Source organism: Diceros bicornis, chromosome 19 (assembly GCF_020826845.1).
Source record: "Diceros bicornis minor isolate mBicDic1 chromosome 19, mDicBic1.mat.cur, whole genome shotgun sequence".
Lineage (NCBI taxonomy): Eukaryota > Metazoa > Chordata > Mammalia > Perissodactyla > Rhinocerotidae > Diceros > Diceros bicornis.
The window spans coordinates 5,827,460-5,836,840 of record NC_080758.1 but is presented as its reverse complement, the minus strand read 5'-3'; the positions used below and the strand labels follow the sequence as shown (position 1 = coordinate 5,836,840).

The window sequence follows — 9,381 nt, the reverse complement described above, 5'->3', positions numbered from 1 at the left end:
TTAGGAACATGTGTCCAGGAGTTGGGTGCAAAAATGATAAAACTGACACTGCATTTTTGAAAAAGGCATGGGGTCTTGTTCTTTGCTGTATCCACAGCTCCTAGCATCAACTGGCACATATAATTGCTCAATACGTATCTGCTGAATGAATGAATGCAAGACAATTTTGCAGAGTGCATTACGCCCCCCCAGTCCCATTTCTACTGCATAGTTTAAGGAAATAATCAGAGAACTGATTGTTAAGGACAAGAATATTGATCCTATCTTCATTTGTAAAAGCACAAATGCAATGAAATTAAGAAAAAAATAGGGTATTGGTTAAATAAAGAAGGTCAAAGATAATGAAACTGTTAAAAGCCATGTGTTCAAAGATTATTTGATGATACAGAGAAAAATCTTTTATAAAGTAAATTTTAAAATAGGCTGCAGAACCGATCTCAATTTTGTACAAATAAAATTATATTATTAGAAAAAAGACTGAAATGTGACAACATGTTAACAGTGGTTAGCTTTGTGTAATAGATTAAATGCAATTTACATTTCTCTGATATTGTTTGCTGTATTTTCTACAATGAACGTTAATTTAAAAAAATTTTGAGAAGGTTGCTTAGAAGTGAGTGAACCAACACGAGCGTTTTCTCCCCTGCGGCTCCTTTAACTCAAGTCAAGACTCCGAAGAGGCGGGGGTGCCAGACGCGGCTGACGTCACGGGCAGCGCGAAATGACACAGCGGACGGGCCAATCCCAAGTTCGGATTCTGGGAGCAGCCATCCGATTGGACAGGAGTGCGGGCGGCCTCGCCCAATGGCGGAAGAGGGGCAGGAGCCGGCGGCCGCGTGGGTTTTAAATCCACGTGGTGGCGGGAGGGCGGCGGCGGCTGCGTCTCTGGGGGAGGCGCGCGTGGGGGCCGTCGTTCACGCCACCTACGGCCTTAGGCCGGGTGCTCGGGGTCGCCGCGCCTGTTTGCATAGCAGGTACCTCATAGGATCTTGTGAGGACATGATGGCATTCATCCATCCGACAGACGCGTACCGAGCATCTCCTCTGTGCCAGGCAGGGCCGGGGGAGGGGGGCAAGATAGAACCCACGAAGGACGCGCTGTGATTGCCACGTTTCTGTGTAAGCATGGGCAAGTGGCTTAACCTGACCTCCCCCACTGCTCTGCTCCGTCCTAGCTCTGTCTCCCTCCAGGGACATGAGCTCCCGGGGGGACACACACACACACACACACACACACACACACACACGACCCGTGTGCCTTGTGAAGGACTGCCCCATCGTTTATGTTCAATATGTACTTGTTGAATAATTATTTCAAAGACCAATTCTTAGCACAGCGCTTGCCACGTGGTAGGTTTGATAAATGGTGACTGTTCATGCAATAAAGAATCACAGCTAGTGCTGCTTACATGCCGGTTATATGGAAGGCCTTCTGGGCATTTTACTTGTATTACCTAATTTAATATTCACAAAATTACCTGTCTTCTCTAACCTAATATTTACAAAATTACAAGTCTTCTCTAATATTCCCAAAAAACAAGTTAAGTACTATTATTATTCCCATTTTACAGTTGTGGAAACAGGCAGAGGGAGGCCAGGTAACTCTTGTAAGGTTTTGTGGCTAGGAGGTGGTGGGGCAAGATTCAAGCCAGGTCTGTCTGTTTCCAGAACCCTTGGTCTTAACCACTGCACTCTCCCAACATTTATCCAGTACTCAGTCTTTCTTTTCTAAGAAAATTCTTATAAATCAGGCCTGTGCTCCTTGGAGGCGAGAGAGAAGGGAGGGAGTAATAATCAGGTGGGTGAGGCAGAGACAAGTGAGCTGGGGTCCTGTCACCTACTGCATTGCCCAGCCATGCTGGGTGGCAGAGGTCAGAAGAGGGGTGAATAGACTAGTTGCCATTGGGGCCTCTCTTCCCATAAACAGGCCATCTGCATGCCAAGCCCTGTGCTGGGCTAGGGAGGAAGTACAGCTAGCATGACAGACCTGTCCCTGCCGTCATGGGGCTGGCAGTCTAAAACAGCGACCACTAACTAGTGACCTGTGGGCAGCCCACAAAAGAGTTTTTGGTTTTGCCTGCCTAATATTTAAAATTTTCTAAACTTTTTAACATAGGTTGCTACAGTCCCCACCCCTCCCTATTATATCACACATGTCTAGCTTTATTCATATGTGCCTGCCAGCACCTGAGTGTCTTTGTCTGCTCCCATGAAGGAAGGCCCCAGTTGGGGCCAGGCATGTGAAGACCAGCCTCCTCTGGACTGTCATGCGGGTGAGTGCTCTGGCATTCTTCGCCTTGCCTCCTATCTGTTTTGAAATCCCAGAATCTCTACCTTGAGCCCTGAAGTCCTTCGCCTCCCAAAGCTGAAAGCCCCTCCACTGGCCCCAGATGTTGTGCAGCCCGTGGCTGGAATATCTGAAAACTCCGGTGGTGGATACCAGCTCAGAGTCAGTCAAAGCTGGGTTCGTGTCCCAGCTTCACTGCTTACCAGCTGAGTGATGCTGTGCAAGTGATAAATACCTGCCTCAGTTTCATCCTCTGCAAAATGGGGGTAATAATAGTTTCCTCTTCATTGGGTTATTGTGAAGAGTAAGTCAGATGATGTGGGGAAGATGCTTGACACAGAGCAGGTGCTCACCAAACGGGTGGCTAATCTTTCTTTGGGAGGTAGCTGATATAGAGCCACTGGCGCTGTAAGTTCTTCCTTATATCAAGCTGAGGTCCGCCGGCTTTGTAACTTCCATAGCTTCATGCTACTGGCAGCATAAGTGTGCTTCTCTTTCCATAGAACAGTTGTTCAGAAATTGAGGACCAAGCTAAACATCACAGCTTCCCATTCAAGACCTGCTGCGTAATTTGGGGAGCCCAGTGCAAACTAAAATTGTAGAGTTCCTTGTTCAAAAATTAAGAATGTCAAGATGATGACAGCAGAGCTCAGAGCCCCTTCTGAGGGCAGAGTCCCGTGTGACTCCCACCCCGTGCTCCCACTGGTGGTCCACGGGCATGTGTTGTCCTACAGAACCTACGTGGCTGGATGCGGTCCGCCTGGAGCAAGAGAAAGCCAGGTGAGTTTCCAGCTGGGCCCGGGGAGAGGCACCTGTGGGCGTGGTCTGGATCTCTGCAGCTCACCCTGGGAGCCTGTCCTGTCACCTGTCATCTGGCCCGACTCTCTCCCCGTTAACTGTGTTTTTGTTATTGTGGTGGGACACATATCTAGAATAAAGTGCACAAATCCAAAGTATGCAGCTGGATGACTTTTCACGTTGTATACACTTATGTAACCGCCACCAAGATCAAGCGAGAGAACATTTCCATCTCTCTCGAAAGTTGCCTCCAGGCCCTTTCCAATCACTCCCCACCTGCCCTGTTGTGGCGGTAACCACGTTCTGACTTCTTTCACCGTGGGTTTGCTTTGCCTGTTTTTGAATTCATATAAACAGGATCGTGCATGATGTGCTCTGTTTTTTTTTTCTGGTGAGGAAGACCAGCCCTGAGCTAACGTCTGTCGCCAGTCCTCTTTTTGCTGAGGATGATTGGCCCTGGGCTAACATCCGTGCCCATCTTCCGCTGCTTTGTATGTGGGACCCCACCACAGCGTGACTTGAGTAAGTGGTGCGTGGGTGCGCGCCTGGGATCCGAACCGGTGAACCCCGGGCCGCGGAAGCGGAGCGCGCACACTTCACCACCACGCCACTGGGCCGGCCCCATGACGTGCTCTTTTGTGCCTGATTGTCGCTCACTGTGAAGTCTGGGGGACTCACCCTCGTCGCTGTAATCGGTGGTTTGTTCCTTTTCATCACTCTGTGACATTCATGACGCGCCACCATTTATCCATTCTCCTGTTGGTCCTCTTGTTGATTTTGGTTGTTTCCAGCTGTTGGCTAGTCCAGACAGGGCTGCCATGAGCATTCTGCTGCTGGTCTCGGCGAGCTCACGGGGCCTGTGGGCACTCGTTTCTCCTGGGTCCACTGCCAGGAGTGGGAGGCTGGGGCAGAGGCAGGCCTACATTCAGCTTTAGCAGGTGTTACCTAACCGTCCTCGAGATGGGTGTGCTGGTGCGGTACAGTGTGCAGGCCCCCAGCACTGGTCTGAGACGTCCTGGTGTTTCACGCCCTCAACAACACTAGACATTGCTGCTCTTAATTGTAGCCGCTCTGGCGGGTGTCACCCTGGACTCCTGGAACTGACCTGAGGAAGCCGAGGGCCGGGACTCACACTTGCTGTTCCTTGCTGACCGCTCTCGGGACCTTCCGGACCCTGAGGTTTTGCCCACCTGCCCCGGAGCTCCCCTCCCCCTTGGGGTCACTTGCAGATTTGACAAGGGTGGGCTCTTGGACTTGGTCCACCTGATTGATGAAAACCCTGAACCGGACAGACCCCCGTGCAGGGAGAGCTCCGGCTTCCTCTCCGACAGTTCCCTGGAATTCATCTCCAGTGTTGCACTAATCTCTCCCAACACGAGCATCATGCAGTTTCCATTCCCACAGCTCGAACAGGAAGGTGTCTGATCTTTTTAAAGTCACACAATCTATTGGAAAACAACTTTTGGGGGAAAAAGAAGGGCAGAACAGGTGTGTGACCGTGTTAAGTTTACACAGCGATGGTAGCTTGCAGTCAAATGCCTGAATGATTAAAATATGAAAAAAAAAAGCATCTCAGAAACACAGCAGTAGTACCCCCAACCCTTAGGGTGCGTTCACTGTGGGAGGCCCTGTGCTGGGGGCTGTATACCTGCAGCATCTGAGGGTAAACTTACCACAACCCGAGAGATTGGTATTATCACCCCATTTCACAGATAAGGAAACTGAGGCTGGAGGTTGTTTAATTGCTCGAGGTCCCAGAGCTGGTGAAGGATGGATTGACCCCGAGTCCATCTGTCCCAGATCCTCAGCTGTTGACCTTCGCACATGCTGGCTGGATCCTGATAGACTGTCCACAGCGGCCATTGGGGGCTGGTGGCTCCTGCACTGTGTCTTGCTTGATCTACAGAGTGCTTTAAATTTTTAAAAATAGTTGCTTATTTAATAATGAGGACATTTCACATAAACAAATCTGCATTTCTGGCTCTTCCTGATAATAAATCAAAAGATTAGACCCTACTGGGTGAGCGCTGAGGAGAGGCTGTCCCCTGCAGGAGAAGATTCAGGCTCTAATTTGCCTCAGTGTCCCCACCACCCGCTCCCTTCACGGACTCTCCCAGCCTGGCAGCAGAGCATCGCCAGGGCCTGCCGCTCAGGGCTCCTGAAGGAAAAGGAAGAGACGCTGACTCTGCGTGAACCTGTGCCGGGAGGGCTCCCGGGAGTCGCTGCTTTCTTTTCTGGGCCTGGGGCAGGGCCTCCCGCAGATCTGCTCTAGATTAGCGCAGGGGAATTCCAGGATGGTCGTTTGATCGGGGAAGTGACCGTTCACCCATTTTGAGAGCCAGTCTTGGCAGGTGTCATTAAGTTAAGGATCTTGAGATGGGAGATGAGCCTGGGTTATCCAGGGGGGCCCAGTGCAGTCACAAGTGTCCTCGTAAGACAGAGGCAGGGGGAGAGTTGACAGGCACAGACAAGGCCATCTGCCCTCAGAGGCAGAGACTGGAGTGACCTGGACACCAGCCAGGGAGCAATGACAGCCACTAGAGGCTGGAGGAGGCAGGGAACGCATTTTCCCGGAGCCTCTGAGAGACAGCGGCCCTGCCGACTCTGATTTTGGCCCTGTGATACTGATTTCAGACTTCTGGCCTCCAGAACTGTGAGAGGAAGAATTTCTATTGTTTTAAGCCACCAAGTTTGTGATAATTAGTTAGGGCAGCCCCAGGAAACAAAAGCAGAAGGTTTGGCGCCCTGTTCTTCCAGTGTCTGGCCGGCACAGTGTCAGCCCCTGCGAGGGGGATGCAAAAGCGAGCAGAAAATACCTGGCCCTTGTCTTTTGGGCGGCTTAAAACGACAGACATTTGTCCTCTCACAGGCAGGGTGTCAGCAGGGTTGGTTCCTTGGGGCCCTGAGAGAGAATCTGCCCCCGGCCTCTCTCCCAGCGCCTGCTGGCTGCCAGTGATCCTTGGTGCCCTTGGCTTGTAGCTGCCTCACTCCAATCTCTGCCTCCATCGTCACATGGCCGTCTTCTCCGAGGGTCTCTTGGCGTCTTCACATGGCCTTCTTATAAGGACCCCAGTGATTGGATTTCGGGCCCACCCAAATCCAGGATGACCTCATCTTAACTGGTGACATCTGAAAAGACCCTGTTTCCTGATATGGTCATGTTCTGAGGTTCCGGGTGGACATGAATTTGGGGGGACACTATTCAACCTGGTACCATCCCATTTCCCAGGAGTTACAATCTTCGGTTTCTGAAATGGGGACATAAGTCACAGTGGATAGGGACATTTAATTCCGGGCTCCTTTTCCTGGAAAAGCTGTGATTAAATAATGGCACACTGATTGCTTCTCAGAATCAAGAAAGACTATGTCAGTTTTCTTTGAAGAATGCCAGAACAGCCACAACGTCAACCAGGATTTTGCGATTTATTCGTTCATTCAGTGTTCGGGCCTCTGCTGATTTGGTTATGAGCAGACAGATGCAGTTCCTGACCTTGTGGAGCACGTGGTCCAGTGATCAGAAAGGATTCCTGAGTCCCCCTGACTCTCTGCTCATCCCTCTGAGAGCAGGAGTTGTCAGGGAAACAGAAACACAAATGCCCATTCTGGACCCAATTGCAAATCTTGCCCCTACTCCTCCCCCAAAGCCTGGCACAGCCATCTGCGCTTCCAGCCCTGCGGACCCTGGTCAAGAAGCTCACCTCTCTCCCACTGAAAACCACGTGAGGGTTGCCTTCGGTTGAGTCTGTGAGACAGACAAGGGCTCCTGTCAGCCAGGTGCCTCCAGGTGAACCAGGTGAGGAGTCATCTGGGAGAAGCAGTTGCAATCCTAGGACACTTCCCCCTGCCTTTGACTAAGTCCACACCCCTGCACGGGCGCTCAGGGTGCCAGCGACCCACTCCGCCACCCGGCCAGCCTGATCTCCTGCTTGTCGCTCTCGGCACTCAAAGCTGCAGGCCTTGGACGTGACCTGACACCTCCCACCCCAGGGCCTTTGCTCTTGCTGTTCCCTCTGCCTGGGATGGTCTGGTCTTCTCACGGCCAGCTCCTTCTCATCGCCAGGTCTCAGCACAGTCAGCTCCTCTTGGAAGCCTTCCCCCATCCCTGCTGTCCTACCCCATCACCCGATTTCTGAGAGAACGTGTCGGCTGAACTCAGGCTCCTTCCCACGGAGCAAACTGGCCTCAGAGGAGGCGTCGGAGCTCAGAGCGTGCTGCCTTCTCCTGCAGGTGGTCATTATACCCCCGGTTTAGAGTGCCATTTGCTCCGGCCCCTTTGAGTGATGTCTCCGGGTTCAGAGTGACCAGGGCAGCCTGTGCGGGGAGACGGGGAACAGCTGTCTGAGGCCAGAGGGCTGCGTGGGCCTCTCCGGCCGGGACCAGCCCTACTTGTTAGTCCAGCGAAGTTTCTACATCTAGGATCCAGCCAACAGCCGAATGGCTTTCTTGGTTTGGTATTTGGAGGCTTTTGTTGGTCCTAGAAAGGTGGGTGGACAGCGCTTCCTGTGTTTCCTGAGGGTCTGGTGCCTTTTGGGGAAGGTCTCAGTGGGCCAGTGTAGAAGCCGCACTGTGTCCACGCGCAGGACCGGTCAACGCCCCGTGTTCATGGCCAAGGACAGCCTGTCACTCTGGCTGTGGGTCCTGAAATCATTCAGTCAAATGGACTTGGGAGGGGGGAGGGAGAGAGGAGGGCGGATGGCCTCCTGGAAAGGGCGTGGGGTCTGCAGTCGGACGGGCCGGGCTGGCGTATATCAACAACAGCAATAACTAGCGAATTCAGACTGAGTTCCTACCACAGGCTGAGCACTGTTCTCAGGTCTTTACCTGGGCTATTTCATGAGATCCTTACAAGAACCCTGGGACGTGGGCCTCATTATTGTCCCCATTTTACAGACGCAGAATCTGATGCCCAGAGGTCACAGGCCGCATATCCAGTTGGTGGAGTCAGGATTGGGATCCAGGCTGTGCGACTTTAAAGCTGGTGCTCTTGCCCATTGATGGAAGGATTTGGATTTGGAATCAGAAGACACGACTGGAGTGGGGGGATAATGATGAGGGCAACAACAACGACGGCAGTAATAATAACCCCAACGGTGCTAGTAGCCCCAGCCATGGTAGCGGCCACCTGTGAGCCTTGCTCTGAGCTGGGCCGTGGGTAAGAGCTGCACGCGCCCTGCTTTATGCAACCCTCCCACCAATTTCCCGGGAGCGGCACAGCATGGGTGCACGGAGGTGACACGTTTGGGGACTCACAGGGCAGCCCTGGGCGGCAGTTATTTTCATCTCCATTTTGCAGATGAGACAGACGACCGAGGCTCAGAGACGCGAACATGCCCAGTGCCTGCCCAGCTGGGGGCTGGAGCCGGCTGCCGGTCTGGCGGGACGTGCCCATCAGGCCGCTGTGAAATCAGGCCAACAGGGAGGTGTTGGGAAGTTTTTGCAAAGATCCATCTCTTCCATTTTGTTGCTATTAAAGAGTCTTGTATGAAATGATGTTGATCACAGAAGGTAACTTTAAAAATGTGCTTAGTGCAGTTGAAGAACGGCTAACCCGTGGTGGTCTCCCCCCTCAGCCTTCATCAAGTATCCCAGCCCGTGAGTTCTGCAGGTGTAGGAGCCGCTTCTCACGGTCGCCCCACCCAGGGACGGGAGCGTCAGCCTAGGTCTGGGTGAATCCACGGCTCCACCACCTCCCAACCCGCAAACAAGGGGGCAGTTGCTCCACCTCCTCCGCGTCTTCAGGGGCGCGGGATGTTGCAGGGACCTGCCTTGGCAAGTTGTTGAGAAGCTGGGATGGTGAGGACGGAGATCCCGTTTCCTGGCCTCACGCTAGTGCAATCCCAGGACCCACCGGTCTGACGGTAGGTCTAGAAATATCCGAAACTGACCCAGAGAAGAGGAGTTAAGAGGGAGGGGGAAGCGAGTATGTGTGTCCAGAAGGAATGCCCATGGGGTGGAAGACTGGTGATGAATGTGGAAGCAGAGAGTTTAAATTTCTGGTAACAAAAAAATAAAACAAAAAAAATTTGATGTACACGCACAGTGTCCCAATACTGAAATAAATAAGAGCGTAAGGGAGCTCCGAGGTGGGCTCTGGGGACACACCTCTGGGCCGGGTCAAGTGAAGGCAGAAGGTGCGAGTGGCAAGTCCAGCCCCTCGGGGGGGGGGGCAGCTCGCAGCATCCCTGGGTCTGATCATGAATCACTTGTTTCGAAGCTGGATCATCTCAGCTCCCCTGTGGGGCTGGTTTCCTGAGAGCCGGGACCCATCCCACTGAGGTCCTGGGGTAAATTTGCTT

At 52.5% G+C, this 9,381-nt stretch overlaps 1 long non-coding RNA gene across 1 annotated transcript; it reads left to right on the top strand.

The window, feature by feature from the left end:
• The first annotated feature begins 1,277 nt into the window (after positions 1–1,277).
• Positions 1,278–8,162, top strand: LOC131418304 (uncharacterized). Its single transcript, XR_009222873.1, has 3 exons — positions 1,278–3,067; positions 6,730–6,878; positions 7,976–8,162. It is a non-coding gene; the product is annotated as an uncharacterized LOC131418304 (long non-coding RNA).
• Positions 8,163–9,381: the final 1,219 nt, after the last annotated feature.